This window comes from Triticum urartu, chromosome 7A (assembly GCF_056163025.1).
Source record: "Triticum urartu cultivar PI428250 chromosome 7A, HENAU_Tu73, whole genome shotgun sequence".
NCBI lineage: Eukaryota > Viridiplantae > Streptophyta > Magnoliopsida > Poales > Poaceae > Triticum > Triticum urartu.
In genome coordinates, this window is record NC_141879.1 from 691,942,049 (window position 1) to 691,959,237 (window position 17,189).

The 17,189-nt window shown below is 47.3% G+C and overlaps 1 long non-coding RNA gene across 1 annotated transcript; it reads left to right on the plus strand.

Annotated features, from left to right (window-relative positions):
- The first annotated feature begins 2,614 nt into the window (after positions 1–2,614).
- On the plus strand, positions 2,615–6,219 carry LOC147961612 (uncharacterized). Its single transcript, XR_015611852.1, has 3 exons — positions 2,615–3,249; positions 3,969–4,329; positions 6,135–6,219. It is a non-coding gene; the product is annotated as an uncharacterized LOC147961612 (long non-coding RNA).
- Positions 6,220–17,189: the final 10,970 nt, after the last annotated feature.

Below are 17,189 nucleotides of genomic sequence, written 5' to 3' on the forward strand. Positions count from 1 at the left end.
GGCAGCTAGAGTGCGCTTCACTTTCACCAGATCTACCTTCTCCTCCGGAGGTGGATGTCTCTTTGCTTTCAACCCTTGAAACCAGTCATCCACTTCGGTTCGTGCGATCTTCGCGTTCTCCTCCGGGGTCCTCTCGTATGGTAACTTCTCTGGAGTCTTCAGAGAAGGACCGAATCTGTACGTCCTCCCGCCTCTGGTTGTACTGCTAGACACCGGCCGAACAGACGGAGCGGCTGTCTTCTTTACTTGCTTACGAGGCGGAGGAGAAGGACTACGACGCGCTTGCTGACGAGGTGGCGGGTCTCTTCCGCCCTTGCTGACGAGGCGGAGAAGGAGGAGGCTGGCTGCTCGGGCGCGCCAACGCAGGCGGAGAAGGAGGCGGAGTGCCGCCACGCGCCGGAGAAGGAGCCGGCCGAGGGCCCTGATCGTCACTCGCCGGAGGAGGAGGCGGTGCAGGAGGCAGAGTGCCCTGACTCGCCGGAGGAGGAGGAGGAGGCAGAGGCGTCCAGTTCGGAAGGTTGATGAGCTCCTTCCGCCATAGGCATGGAGTCTTCAGAGAAGAACCCAGCCGAGTATCCCCTTCTCCGGTAGGGTGGTCAAGCGGGAGGTCCTCAAATCCCTCTGTTATTTCATCCACCATCACCTTAGCATATCCTTATGGAATCGGCCGGCAGTGAAAAGTTGCGCCAGGTTTATTAGGAAAAACAGAGCCAACAGCCGCCTTGACCTTCATATTAATCCATTGCGTCATAAGGTGGCAATTTTGAGCCTCCGTGATAGCATCCACGGGATAGCTGGCAGGAGCCGTCAAGACAAGCTCCGGCTGAAGCAGCTCGGTGGAAGCCACGCTGCTTCTCCGCTGAGATGGCGGGGTAGCTTCAGGGGAAGCTTCGGCAAGTCGTTTGCTGCGATTTTCTTCTCGTTCCTCTATCGCTTGTACCCTTGCGTGCAGCGCCTGCAGTTCGGTCTGCTGCACTTTCTTCCTCCTCTCGTGGCTTTTGTAACCGCCTGCGTCCGGAAACCCAGCCTTCCACGGAATGGAGCCTGGCATACCTCGTGTCCGTCCAAGGTGCTCAGGATTTCCGAGGGCCTTTGTGAGCTCGTCGTTCTCTCTGTCTGGAAGGAACGTCCCTTTCTGCGCTGCATCGATATAGTACCGAAACTTCTTCAAGGGTATGTCAAGTTGCTCGTCCGTCCAAATGCACTTCCCTGTTACAGGTCCAAGGATCCACCAGCCCCGAAGAACCAAGTCCGGCAATGGTCTGTCTAGTTCATTTTCTCTAGTTCGATCCCTTTATCAAGCAGATCAGTCTCAGCCTTTGCCCACTTAGGCCGGGGTTTGAGGTAGCCACCTGACCCCGTGCGATGGTGAAGCATCTTCTTCGCAGCATTTTTCTTGTTTGTCTCCGACATCTTCTTACTCTTATCCGATGTCTTGTGGGCCACAAATGCGGGCCATTGATCTCTGATCTTCTCATATTTGCCCTTGAATTCTGGTGTCTCTTTTTTGTCGACAAACCTTTACAGCTCATTCTTCCACCTCCTGAATAGCTCTGCCATCTTCTTAAGAGCAGCAGACTTAATTAATTGCTCTATAACCGGCTTCTCCGGATCCTCCTCTGGCGGTAGGGTGAAATTTGCCTTCAGCTCCTTCCAAAGATCATCTTTCTGCATATCATTGACATAAGACACCTCAGGCTCTTCTTCAACTGGCTTAAACCATTGGTGGATGCTGATCGTGATCTTGTCCCTAACAAGAACCCCGCACTGAGCAGTAAATGCATCCTTTGTCCGGATGGGTTCAATCGGTAGGCCGTCGCGCGCGATTTCTGTGATCTCAAACCTTTCATCCTCGCGCAGCTTTTTCTTCGGGCCTAGTCTCTTTACCGAAGTTATGCTCGAACTGGAGGGCTAGAAAAAAGAAGAAAGACGAGAGTTAATTAATATGTGTACGTACCAAAACAATGAATGCATCAATTAGCTAGTCTCATCACAGGCTTAACTAATATATTTACCTGGCCGGACTCTGTTCGGTCACTGAAGCCGTCACCCTGTTCTTCCGGACCTGCTTCTTCACCTTGCTGTTCTTCCGGACCTGCTTCTTCACCCTGCTGTTCTTCCAGACCATCATTGTCGTTAAGAAAACACGACATGACATCACCTCCGTCTAAGATTATGTCCCGCAACCTCTCTTCTGCTTCCTCGTCTCGTCCGTGCTCCATATTCACTACAAGAAATCTGTTAATCCATGACGGACTTCGGGTGACGTTCCTGAAAACCGTCACGGGAACCGTCATGGATGAACAAGACGCGAATAACCTCCAAAACGGCAGCCCCTTGATGACGGGCATTGAAGGACCGTCACAGAAACTGTCATGAATCGACCATCTATGCCTTTTTTTTTCTTTCTTTAGTTGCCATATGAACCGTCATGGATGGCTTCTGCCGATGTGTCTGTTGTACCCGCTTATTTGGTCCACTTGTCAATCAGCCATATATAAAAGTTGGAAAGAAAAGGGCGCGCCTGAAATTTGAGAGAGCGCGGAGATGCAAAATTTTAAGTGGCCAACGCGGCAGGGTGGCAAAATTTCGAGCCAGCCCATTTATACTCCACAGTCCACACACACCTAACCCTAATTCCCCATTCTATCCTCCCGTTCCCTCAGCCGCCGCCACTCCACCAATCTTCCTCCGCCCGCTCCATGCCGGCGCCGCCGCAGAACAGCCTCACCTCTCCCGATCCATCGATCCCCTCTCTTCTCCCCTCGATGTGCGTCGCCCCCTCCCCATCTTTCCCACGGCCACGGCCACAAGCCCGTAACCCCACCCCAGTCCAGATCACGCGCTCGAGTTGCGGCGGTAGTGGTCGCGACAGGTCCATTTCCTCCCGGCGCAGATCAATCCGCCTTCCTCGGTCGCACTCGAGCAGCGCATGTCCCGCCGAAACCCATGATGCATTGTCCATCCAACCAGATCGACACCGACGAGAAGGCCAAGGTGGCGGTAGCGGCGCCGAGCTCGTCGTTCTCTAGCACCGGATTTGGAAGTCTCTAATGTCCCGTGCGACTGCCACGGATCCATCTTCGGTCGGCGGCGAGCTATGGTGAGATACAGGTGGCGCCGCCGCCACGGAGCTAGCCACTCCCTTCTGCCATCCGCGCTGCAGCGACAGGCGCTGCCTCTGCGGCTTTGCCAGGGGCCTCTGCCCGTCGCGTACGTGCTGCTCCTCCTCGTCATCTCCGTGGATGGGTTCGTCCCCTTTAAGCTCTGATCTTACCTACTGCAGGGCTAGTCGATTGGTCCGCGGTTCATTTGTATTCTGTTAAAGTTCATTGGTGATGTCCATGGCTACCTGTTTAGTTATTTCTGGGTACATGTGCAATAGATAGGTTCTGTTTCTTGGTACTCTAGAACTGGAAGATATGTTGTGTTAAAAAATGCAAGTCTGTATGTCACGGTCATGTTCTCAATCTGCAAACAAATAAATCCTTGTCATGCTGTTTGTCCATGTGTCCCATATATCCACTCTTCTTCATCGCATACAAGGAGGGGTTCTCAATATGAATTTCATGTCTGGCTCGGATTCAGATTGTTTTGAGTACATTAATTGGCCTGATATTGGATTTGAGTGCATTAAAATAGACCTGATACTGAATTCAGATTGTTTGAGTACACATTATTTAGCCTGGTAATTAGATTCAGATCTCATGTATTGATGTATGTGTTGAGTAATGCTACTGAAGTACTGATCCAAGGGACAACTGAACGAGCAACCCTGCTTTTATGCATGCGAATTTTGACCTATGCCATGGTTAGTAATGTTCCTCATGTGTTGGGGTGTAGTCTATTGTCTGTTTGTCTTAGTTTTGTATGTCAGTTATTTAAGTGCTTAAATGGCAGGTGTGGCAAACTAGGCTTCATCTGGCATTTTCATGGAATTAATGTGCTTGTACTGTTTCAAAATTCAGGAATGGATTTCTTGGAAGTTGGTCTTGTAGCATTTTCTCTTCAAGAAAATGGAGCCAGTGGTTATGATCTATTTTGGCACACAACTTAATTTGTTATCTCTGAAGCTGTAGCCAGTGTTGATGTACTTCTCAAGGTATGTTACTGCTTAGTCTTTATGATGCAGCTAGATTTTTCGTGATTCTGGCATTTTCATGGAATTAATGTGTTGCCGATCCTTCGCTCGTTGGACATACCTTGAGATGCATGATGTGCTCGCCAATGAGGCGCTCCAGCAGGGGCTCAAGGAGTACTCCAGCTAGCCCACACTCTTGCAGCTCTTCATCGACGGCGAGTTAACTGGTGACTGCGACATCACTATCGGTATGTATATATGTGCTTTCTGCCTTCTCCCGTTATTATGGTTCAGGACGTTGAGCCCCTCTGTTACTGGCAGTACACATACATGGTATCTGTTCTGCGAGAAGCTTGTTTTGTAATCTGTCATATATGTTCAGTTGTGGATGATAATGGTCAACTTGGCATGTGGAAACTCCATGTCTGCGTAGACGTTTCAGGCATATAATTTGCTCATGTTGAAGGCATGGTACATTCTTGTACCTGACAGTGTCCATGGCAATGTGAAATGTTTTATAGTTCATTTCTTCACATTCAACGTGCACATGGAACTCTACCTGTGGAATATGTGCTCTGTACTTTCCTTTTCCCACAACTATGGTTCAAAATTTGAGTCTTTCTGCTATGGTTGTACATACCGGCGATATTTTTTATGAATTGTTTTGTAAGAAACTTGTTCTGTGCATCAGACATAGAAATACATTTGTTGATTTGACGTACTTGTAGCAACAAAAATGAGTGGGCGGCCTATGGTTCCTTGAGTATTTTGTGTGATGTAGTGTGTGCGTCTGCTTCAGGGATCATTGATCCTATGCTCTAGCACTTAGCCAAAACTATAGTATCACAAAATATGCATGCCAGTTTTATGACTAGCTTTAGATGGCTTTGTTCTCTCAGCACCAACAACATTACATAATGTCAGCCTCTGGTGCGAGCTAATAACCATGTTGCTCAGACTCTGAAGTTCTGAGGAAGCATCTTTGATGTAAACCTTGAAACTGTATTTTATAACCACAAGCCTCCAGGATGGTATGAATTACCATCCCATAACGTGATGACAACCATTGCAAATTATTTTCCAGATTTACTTATGAGTAACAAAAATCACTTGCCTGCTGTTGGTTCATGAAACCAACTGTGCTCCAGCATTTCCGCACCATGGTTATTGAACTACTACAATAGTATCCCAGTGCTAGAATGCATGGATATTTCTGGAACCAGCGTATCAGTATCAGGTGCATTTTAAAATTAGTGTATCCGTATCAGGTCCATTTTAAAATTAGTACTCCCTCCGTCCCAAAGTTCTCGTATTAGATTTGTCTAGATACGTATGTATCTAATACTAAAATGTGACTTGATACATCCATATTTAGACAAATCTAACACAAGAATTTTGGGACGGAGGGAGTACATGATAAGAAATAGGAAAGCAATGTGCCAGTTCCACCAAGCTGTTCTAATTTGTTTGAGTGAAATATAGAATAACAAATAAATCTCATTCTGTTCTCAAACTCATTGTAGGTGTATCTCCCTAGCTTTTTAAACAATTTACTAGTTAAAGGGTAAAAGAAGGACCAAGACTCACACCGGTAATTGTCCATCTTCCACGAGGAAAATATTTCGCATGTTCATTGTCTGTTAAATGTTTTCTTCTATTAATATTAACAAAATAGAAATTATCACATTAATAAAAGCGATTAATCCCAAGATTCACTATGTAGTCCAACAAAATTATATGTTGTTCCAATCACAAAAGTATTTAATGTCATAGGATAATTGTAGCTCCGAGACCATGGTTGTGGTGTTCGTACAGAAACCAGCCCACTTGCTTCTACATTTAACTTTTAAGGTGTAATTTTTCATTAGTGAGCATGGTAATTGGAAAATGCTATCCATATACAAACCAATTGAAGAATATATATTCTTTAAAAATAATTGAAGAATAGTACATACATGAAATATGAGCTCGCTCGCCCCATGCCACCGGGGTATGCGCCGTGCCAAGATGCATTGCATTTTTTGATGTCGTCTTACAGTTTGTTGACGTGCAGGCAATGTTGAGCATGGGTTGAGTTGAGATATTGGCGTATAAGGTTTTCCCTCCAATGAAGTTGGCGGCAATGGCTGGATCCGTGTTCAGAAATGCATGGAGATGACCCCTGGTTGTCAGTTGTCGTTTGGCCAGCCTTGAGCGGGGCTGTGGTGCTGCAGAATTAACACAGGGTGTTTGTAGTTTTAAGTTTCTTTTTTTGCTAGTCCTTGATAGATGTATTGTTCGGCTATAACTGTAATCTTAAGTTTTTTGTGCAAATTTTTTCTGTTGTATATGGAGTTGATTGCCTACGGACTACAACCCTCCGGTTTATATAGACACCGGATAGGTTTAGGGTTACATATAGTCGGTTACAATGGTAGGAGATCTTGAATATCCGCATCGCCAAGCTTGCCTTCCACGTCAAGGAAAGTCCCATCCGAACATGGAACGAAGTCTTCAATCTTGAGTCCGGCTGAAGGTATAGTTCGGCTACCCGAACACCCCCTAATCCAGGACTCCCTCAGTCGTCGTCGGTCTCCACGTAGTAGTAGGCATCGGCGGTGGCATCTGGCTCCTGAGCTCTCACATCTGGTTGCATCAACTGGAAAGAAGAAGAAAGGGGGGGAAAAGGGGTAGCAAAGCAACCGTGAGTACTCATCCAAAATACTCGCAAGCAAGGATCTACACTACATATGCAACATTATCAAAGGAAGGCTGTATATGTGGACTGGGCTGCAGAAATGCCAGAATAGAGGGGAGAACCTTGTCCTATCGAAGACTAGCATCTTCTGGAAACCACCATCTTGCAGCAAAAGGAGAGAGTAGAGTAGCATAAAGTAAAGTAGTAGAAGTGTTATCAACCTCGGCCAGAGACCCTTTCTCGACTCCCTGCGAGAAAGCAATCCCAGAGCCATACTCACTAGTGCAGAACCGGGCAATAGCACCGGTTCGTAAGGCCCTTTAGTGCCGGTTCCATAACCGGCACTAAAGTGTGGTCACTAAAGCCCCCCCCCCCTTTAGTACCGGTTCAGCACGAACTGGTGCTAAAGGGCAACCACGTGGCATGAGCCAGCTCCGCGGGCCGGGAGCCCTTTAGTACCGGTTGGTAACACCAACCGGTACTAAAATGTTTGGGGTTTTTTTGGTTTTATGATCTCTTTTTCATTTAATTTTGTGTTTTCCATTTTAATTCTTTTTCGTTTGCTGGTATTTTACGATACTACACATTGTATATATATATATATAAATAGAATTTCTAGTAGAACCAATCATATATATATCATCAATGTCTCATAAACCACCATATTAATTCACACATACACACATGTATATATAGCTATATACAATTTCTCCTACATATGCATGTTGCCTTCGGAGCTAGTGGCTTTAGCCTAACTGGTGCCTTCGGAGCACAATGACAATTGGAAGTGGTTCATGACCTGGTCGATGGGGGCGGTAGCGGGTAATAGTATTCTCCCTTCGGATTTATGACCTGGTCGAGCAAAAATCCCACTATTTCCTCTTGAAATGCTTCTACGCGCTCCGTTTCTAGGAGCTTGTCCCGCACCTCTGTGAACTGTTAAGAAGGAGATCAATATGCATGTGTATTAGTTGTGTGACTAGATATCGATAATGGTGTAAAAATTGTGAATAGTGTTCTGACAAGCGTACCCATTCCTGTCTTTGAGATCTGCTCCTTTCGGACGCCATCATGCGAATGTTCTTGCAAACGCAGAATGCACATAGATTAGTCCCCTGCGCCTGCTTCAGGGCCTTTATTACGAGAATGGAATTTAATTTGATCAGATAATAATTAATCAAGCATGATAATTAAAGAGATGGCAGCTAGCTAGCTAGTACTACTTAATTACTTACCTTGGGTCGAAACCATTTCAACTGTCGTTTCCATTTGCCTTCCGTGACGCTGATGAACCTTGCCCAAGCCCTGCCCGCCGACAAAGGAAATGAATAAAGGGGTTATTAAATAGTTCATATCATGAAATGACGAACTAAATAGGCCAAGATATATAGTTAATAATGATTGAAATTACCTGTTGACTATCCCAAACAAGATGTTATAGTCACTATTTGCTTTGAGTAGTGAGTCCAGTATTTCAACTGTTTCGGCGTCAACTTTAATGATACACAAGATCCAGTGAAATCTGCGTGCACACACGTTTGCATGTCTTAATTAAGCGGGCATATGTAAGCAAAAACATTTAGCTAGCTAGTAGGCAAAAACAGAGAATTTGTAGTACAAGAAAGTGTGACTCACTGGAAGTTGTAAGGAAGTAGTATATCTTCATTGTATTTGAGGCACTTCAAGAACTCTAGCATGCTGTCCTCTACCTGCTTTTCATGATGCTTGTTTATTTCCCATGTGTATTCATTAACGGTGTTTGGGTCAATGAACCCAATGCCATAGCGTCCACCTTTTCTCATTTCATACATCTTCATCCTGCATAATACCACAGAAAAGAATATAGTGAGGATAATTACAGGTAATGATTGATCAAAAGGATCACTACAACTAGCTTGAGACTTAAATTACAGAAAGAAATCACTTACAGACAATAGCAACTGACGATAGATTTGTCGAGTGCGTCTTGATTGTATAACTGAAACAGTTCAGAATACTCAACGGTCACAGGTTTCTCATGGTAGTAATGATCCTTCTTGACTTGCACCATGAGGGACTCTCGATCGGATCTCTTGGTAATGTCCATGTACCATTGATGCAATTCATACATTCTCGTTGGGAGCTTCTTGACCTCTTCTGGCTTGACCAAAGGTTGGCCCCGGGCATATTTCCGTTTTATTTCCTCCTCTGTAAGCACAGGCATGTCCTCGATCTCGAGGAGTTGTCCAACAGTGATGTTGAGAGTTTCAGTCTGCATTATATGCTCCTGGGTTATTACCACATCGCCCACCTCGGGAACGTAAACTGTTTGCCCACAATAATATTGGGCGCGCGTACTGTCACGTGTTGTTGGCGGCACAACAAACGGGGGGATCGATTGCGCCGCCTGTTCTCCCAGCTGGGCAACGGTTTTCCCGCATTTTTTGACAGCTGCTTGTTGTTTGCTCGAGCTCGAGCTCACCTCCTTCTGTAGACGTTGTCGATGTAACTTCCTGATGTGGCGCTCATAGTCTGTGTCAACAGGCTTAGGAGCTGGTGGTTGAGCCATATGAATGAAGTGGTCAACTACTTCCATAGGCACTTTCTCCCTTGGCGGCGGTGGCGGTTTCGGTCCAAAATGGGCGTCGACTTTTGCCCGCACTATGGCATTGGTTTGCTCCTCGGTCCTGTCGTAAGCCCTCTCAGGAAGAGGAGTAGTGAGGTTTGGACCATATTTATATCGCTTGCCTCCACCTGTACTTCCTGTACTATGACCTCGACTCGTACCGCTACGCACCATAGCTGCGGGGTGTCTCTTCTGCGTTTGCTGAGGCGGCAGAGACGGCTGGCGGGGCTGAGTTGGATGAGGAGGAGTGGCCTGAAGCTGTGCCGGACTTGGAGGAGGAGTGGCCTGAGGTTGTGCCGGACTTGGAGGAGGAGGAGTGGCCTCATGCGTTGGTGGACTTGGAGGAGCAGGAGTCTGCTGACTCGGTGGCGGACTTCGATGAGGAGTCGGGTGACGCGGTGTCGGTGGCCTTCGAAAGATGATGCAATCCTTTCTCCATAGGATGATACGATGTTTGGCATCTCCGAGTGTGTGCTCCTCGTCACCTCCAGGAATGTCAAGCTCTAGCCCCGAATATTGGTCCACCACCTCATCAACCACGACACGAGCATAGCCTGCTGGAATCGGGTTGCAATGGAAGGTTGCATCAGGGGAATTTGTATAAGCAACGCCGTCCGCCACCTTCAAGGATATGTTCTTAATTTTGAAGTGTAGCTCGCAGTTAGTGTTCTCCGCGATGTCATCCACGGGGTATCTATCCAGCATTGCGTCAAATGGGGCGGAACCCACGCTGCTTCTCGGCATGGATGGGGCGGTGGTATCCAATGCTGGATCATCCGCTAGCTGCTGCAGCTGCTGAGACCCCCTTTGCTGGCTAAGTGAGTCGATCTGCTCCTGCTGCCGCTGGAATTTGACTACCAAGTCCACGTGCGCTGATTCTAGGCCTTGAAGGCGTTCATAGTCTAGCTTCCTCTTCTCCTCCTCCATCTTCCTCTGCTTCTCCTCCGCAATCTTCCTTCTCACACGAGTTCTGTAGTCGGCGTTCCAGTCCGAAAACCCGTCATACCATGGAATAGCGCCCTTGCCTCGTGTTCTTCCCGGGTGTTCAGGATTTCCCAGGGCACGCGTAAGCTCGTCGTTCTCTCTGTTGGGCTAGAACACCCCCGTCCGAGCCTCTTCTATTGCAACAAGTATATTATCGTCGGCTCCGTTCAGACATGCCTTCGTTGAAACTTTGCCTGTCTTCGAGTCCAACTCCCCCCCATGCGCATAGAACCAAGTCCTGCACCTGGGGGGCCAGCTCTTAGTAACCAGAGTGACACCTGCATCCTCCATCTCTTTCTCAGACTTATCCCACTTAGGCATTGCCACCGCGTAGCCACCTGGCCCCAGCTTATGGAACTTATCCTTTTTTTCGGCATTCTTCTTGTTTATTCTCGACCGTTCCTTAGCTAATTCTGAATCCTTGAATTTCACGAAATCGTCCCAATGAGCACTTTGATTCTCTAGTGTTCCCTCGAATACTGGAGTCTTCCTTCCTCCCTTGACGTACTTGTCCCATTCACGATTCTTGTGGTTCTTGAATGCAACCGTCATCTTCCTAAGAGCAGCGTCCTTGACTTTCTGCACATCTGCTTGTGTGAAATGATCTGGTAGAGTGAAATGTTCCATGAGAGTATCCCAAAGCAGACTTTTTTGTCTGTCGTCGACAAAAGTAAGATCTGGACGTGGCTTTGCTGGCTCTCTCCATTCTTGAAGGGAGATCGGGAGTTGGTCCTTCACAAGAACTCCGCACTGACGAACGAACTTGTCCGCAATCTTCTTAGGCGCTAATGGTTCGCCATTAGGTTTGATTGCCTCGATATTATACTTTACGCCCTCCTTCAACTTTTTGTTCGGTATGCAAGACTGCAAAGGCTTCACGACGCCAATGCCAGCCAAACATCATCTGGGTCCCGACGACAATGGTAAAGAGTTCGATCAAAATGTATACCGCTCCATGATTGGTTCCTTACTTTATCTATGTGCATCTAGGCCAGATATTATTCTTAGTGTTTGCATGTGTGCTCGATTCCAAGCGGCACCAAAGGAGTCGCATCACTTAGCTGTGAAGTGAATTCTTTGATATTTGGCTCACACCCCAACTCTAGGATTATGGTATCCAAAGGGCTCAGAGTTTGATCTGGTTGGATTCTCGGATGCTGATTATGCTGGTGAAAAGTTGGATCGCAAGTCCACATCAGGCACATGTCATTTTCTGGGACGATCACTTGTATGTTGGTCTTCAAAGAAGCAGAACTGTGTATCTCTCTCCACTGCTGAATCTGAATACATTGCTGCTGGATCTTGCTGCGCTCAGCTTCTGTGGATGAAGCAAACACTCAAGGACTATGGCATTCATCTGAAGCAAGTGCCACTCTACTGCGACAATGAAAGCGCCATCAAGATTGCCAACAACCCAGTTCAGCACTCGAAGACAAAGCACATTGAAATTCGTCATCACTTTCTCAGAGATCATGTTGTGAAGGAAGATATTAATATCATACATGTCAACACTGAAGAACAATTGGCAGATATCTTCACCAAGCCCTTGGATGAGAAGAGATTTTGCAAGTTACGGTGTGAGCTAAATATCTTGGAATCCTCAAATGTCCTGTGATCAGGCACACATCCTAACACTTATGCATATTGATGACTTAGATGTGCAACACACGAAGTAAAGTATATCTTCAATCAATGAAGACATACATTCTAAGTGTGAATACATTAATGTGGAATTTGACTTCAGAGCACCACGATAATTGTGCGCCGTGTCTGGGTCTAATACTTCCTATACGGTGGGTAACGCCACCACCAAAGGTTCTGTTTGAAGTGTTTCACTCATGGCGTTACATTTGCTATTTCTTCACATTTGGTTTGGCTTCAATCTCAACATGTCTTCATGATTATCTTCACTATGTTGAATATATATATACTAGTGTTCTGTCCTCTACAGCATTCATTTATAGCTATGTCTTCTTGTTGAATCTTTTGAACTAAGTGAATGTGATCGGACCCTAACCTCTCTATGCTTTCTATCTCAAACACTATCTCTCCAAATCATATGCATTCTATTGAAACTGTTGAATGTCTGCGTCCTTGTCAGCAGAAGATATAGAGACAAACATTAAGTCCATTTTCAATGCTCATTCCTTCACCTGAAACCCGAAGAAGTGGGAACGGCCACCCGACAATCTATGCGTGCGTGGGACGTGGAACAACCTCCGACATGCTCCATGATGGCCACGTGTTCCTCAGATGTGAATCACCAGGGGCACCTGTGTAATAACACTGAGACGCCCATGTCCCTATAAATACACGCCTCACCGCAGTCATTATCTCTTCTTCCACTCTCGCACGAACCCTAGCGCCACCGCTAGCCCTCGACGACGCCGGCGATGAAGCGCTTCGCTGCCGCAACCTCTCCGACGCCGTCTTCACGCCGACCGCGGACATCGTCTTCTCCGCCGTCGCCGTAGGTGTCCTCCGTCGCCAAGTTAGGGCATGGATGATCGAACTGCTCGGCCTCCTCTTCCACTCCGTCTAGCAGTTCTTCGTGTGGTAAATAAAACTTCCTTTTTACAGCCCCTTTGATCCTATAGCTTCGTCACTTTCTACCACAAGCATTTCTGTTCACACAAGTTGGATCTCTTACATACTGCATCTCATAATATGCCTAGTATAATCACTTATGCTTCACAAAGTAGTTAGATTCCTCACTTGTACTGATCTCTGGATTCGTACAAATCTGGAACCAACTCCTTATCTATGAGTGAATGTCTTCGCACGATGAGGTCAATGTCTTCTAAACTGATTTATCTTCAAAATCTTCTGAGAATGCATATGACCTCTTCCCCTTCCCTCGCACCTTAATGCTGTCACAGGTACATGTCCGTGGGAGAATCCCTTGGTTCTCATAGTCTGCATTCATTTGCAGAATTCTTACAGCATCATATAAATTCTCCCGAAGCCAGTTCCTGTTTGTCCAGCAAGCGAAAACCTTTGAAGCCTTTGAACGTATTGAAGCCTTTTAGTTTAAAATTCATGGCTTCAGAGAAATCTGCAAGGAAGGGAGGCAGACAGCGTCGTGGCGGAACATCAAGAGATCTGCCTGATGACCTCTCAAAACTTTACAAGACAGATCCTAAAGAGGATTATAATCAGCGCAAGACCCGAATCCAGTGGATTCGAAGATATTGGCCAGAATAATGGTTCAAATACCGGTTTGTGACCCAAGAATATGCTGAGAAAAAAGCCATCAAGCGACCGTGGGGAGACATCCTATACAAGAATCTTCAACCCAGGTCCAGAGAAGAAGCCATTGAACAAGGCTTCTATCCCTGCATGGTCCGTGGGCCACAGCCTGCAGATGCACACCCATCGTCACTACTATGGTGCCGTGACGACAATCTGTTCAAGCGCAACTTCCAGTTTGCCAAGAACTCAGCGAAGCAGAACAAGAAGTCTTTGGGATTAGACTTCAACCCTGGTCCCTCTGCTCCCCGTGCCGCTGGAACTCGCGAAGCTGAACCCAATCTTCTTGGGCCCTTCTACAACCTTGAAGGTCTCATCACCCATATCGTGGTTCAAGGGACTGCCGTGAATGAGCCTGCAGATGACCATGACTCAGATGAAGCGCATGCAGCGCCGAAGCCAAAGAAACTGAAGCAGCCAAAAGCTTCAAAGCCTGCCTCTGCACCAAAAATCTCACGGGCGAAGCCACTGGCCACTGCACCTCCTGAAGACAGTGTGCAGTCTGAAGAGTTTTCACGCATCTCCAAGCCCCAGAAGGTCTAGATGCCTCTGCCACACACCGGCCAAGAACTGACAGCTGCTGCTATTCTGCGCAACGATGCCATTGATCTGTCCAGTGATGAAGATCTTGCAGATGACGCTCTTGAGCAGCTGATCAAGAGCAAAGAAGAAGCAGAAATCTTCAACAATTTGCCTCTCTTTGACATGGCAATCATCCACGACTTCATTGATGAGTGGTTTGAAATGCCCAACCTCAGCTTCGAAGACCTGCAACTTCCCATTGGTCTTAGTGTCGCCTTCCATGGCGCCATTGCTTCAAAGCTAGCTCTAGCTGAGCGCATCGTCGAACTGAAGCAAAAGATAGACTATGAAAAAGCTCAGTTCATGAAGCATATGGCCAAGCTCAGCGTCCAAGAGGTCAAGAACTTCAAGCTCATGCTGCACGAGCTTAAAGAAGCTTTTCTCAAGAAGCGTGAAGAAGCTCAAGGTTCTCGTGAGCGCATGAAGAGCCTGCCTGACAAGTGTGTGCAAGCCTACAATGAGGCTGAGAAGCGCAAGGCCCTTCGGCGTCCTGGCATCGACCCGAGGATGGCTGCAAAGAAGAAGAAGAAGCCCGCTATGGCCGAACCCGATGCACCAAGGTAGGAAGAAGATCCCATTGTCTTCCCAACTAGGATGACTGGCTCGAAGCCAAAGGCCCGGTCAATCGCTTCAGAGCTGAAGAAGACGAGGACTGCTGAGGCTGAAGCCATAAAGAGGAAACATCCTGAAGCCTCTGCTACTGCTCCCTCCAAGAAGAAGCGGAAGACCAAGAAGGAACGGGCTGCTCCCACAGAGCCCTTGATTGTTGAACCCATCTCCATGGTTCGCCCTAACGCTGAACCTCAAGAACGTCAACTAACTGTCCATGAGCCTGCTTTCACAGAGGCTCATGAAGCTGAAGACTTTCCAGCAGCTGATCCCATCGTTGCTGAAGACATTGGTCACCATGAACATGTTGAAGATGATGTAGTTCTTCCTTAGCTCGAGCACCAACAGGTATCATCGCCTGTGCTAACGCACAGCGAACTCATCAACATTGGTCGTCCTCTGACGCCAATTGCTCAGGATGCATCATGAGCTGATCGCCCACAAGCACAAGAGGAAGAAGACTTTGAGGCCCAGCCAACTCCATCTCCAGAGGCGTCGCCAGCGTTACGCAGGCTTCGCAAAGGACCAAGGCCTCCAGTCTCTGAGTCTGAAGCTAAAGCTGCTGAAGACATTCCGGTTGCATCAGCCGATGAAGAAGAAACCCCAAAAGCTGCTACTCCCCCGTCCCACCAAGAAGCTGTTCTCGAGGAGAACGTGACTGTGACCGACCCTCCAGCTCGTCAAGTGGAGGTTGAGAATATTGAGGCTGCCACCACCAACACCAATGAAGCCACTTACGCTGTCATGGCTGAAGCTAATGTGGAGCCTTCACCAACCCAAGCACCAGAAGTCAGCGAAGCCACTGATCCCACTACTTCTATTCCTGCGCCTGCTGCTGGTCCTCAGTTTGACTATCATGTTGAGCACAGGCCTCAGGTACAGAAGCCAATCCCAAGATTGCCCAGGTTTCCAGGTCCTGCATCAGCACCTGGATCCTTCAATGGCAATGGCTTCAAAGCAGACAACACTTTCTTCAATAGCTCCAGGAACCCCTACTCAAGGGAAAGAATATCTTTTGATCGGTTCTGGAGCTATCCGCAGCGGAGCTATTACTCCTGCATTCTATACAATCAAGGTCGCATCTTCCCACATAAGCGTCTTGACATTGAAGCAATAGATGGTCTGCCCTGTCTGGAAGAAGCTCTGGATTGCTTCAAAGAGGTTGGCTTGCTGCCGTTTGTCACTGACCAAGAGCACTGGAATGAAGAGTTGCTGCTCCAATTCTATGCCACACTTCACATCCGTGGGTACAATTGAGATCCGAAGACTTGGGTCCTGGAGTGGATGACAGGAAATGTTCATCACGAAGCCAAAGCCTTTGATATCATTGAGCTCACTGGTCTACCCACTCTTGGCGATCTCTACGAATCTGGCTGTCAACTTCACAGTGAAGCTGTGGAGAGCATCTTTCAGAAGCCTGAACCTAACATGAGTCAGATGCTCAGTATGATGAAGCCATTGCCCCAAGATGCTGCATATCCCAAGGAGTTCTTCGTTGAAGACCTTGAGTATCCGCCAAGGACTATTTATCACATCATAAGGCGAACTCTCTGGCCCATCAAAGGACATTCTCCACATGCCAAGCTGGATGGTGCAATGAAGACTTTGGTCTTCTATATTCTTCATGCCAAATGCTTCAATGCACAGGACTTCTTCATCCGCCAACTTGCTGCATCAGGCTCTGATCTTTTTGGCTTGAAGTTCTACGCTCCATGGATAATGCGGCTGATCAAACTCCACTCCGCTATCTCATATCAGCCATCTGCTCGCAATCATCGGATCTTTCTTCCTGATGTGGATATGTCTATTGAAGCCATTTATCCTGAGCCTGCCAAGGAACCTCTAAGTCTTCAGAATGCGGAGCATCAGAGTTTTTCCCAGAACATTTAAGGAGTTGAAGCAGTCACTCGTGTGTATCCTTTGGCTGGAACTACACGTGCACCACATCCTGCCCTTACTGAAGCCACCGATAGCACAATTGCCCAACGACCCAAGAAGCGCACTCGTGTTCTCAATGACCAAGAGCTTCTGGTGGTTCTTCATCAGAAATAGGATAGGCATCATGACTGGCTGAAGCGCCAAATGCAAAGCCTCTTGGTGGATGTCAACCGCATTCGCAATCTTGCCACCAAGAATGCCTTTGTTGCCCATGAAACCTCTCGACACACATGGAAAGGGCTGACGCTGATGTGCTCCAAAGATGATCTTCAAGAGGATGGCATCTCTGAACGCTTCAAGTTTGACTCCACACCTCCTCGAAGGGCAGTGCTGCGACGAACTCCATCTCTTGAAGACTCTGAGTTCTCTTCCTCTGCTGCAACTGTGAATGCCAGAGTGATCAAGGATGAAGACGATGCTACTTCACCGCCACCTCCTTCAGCACGCTTCGACACTGCTCCAAG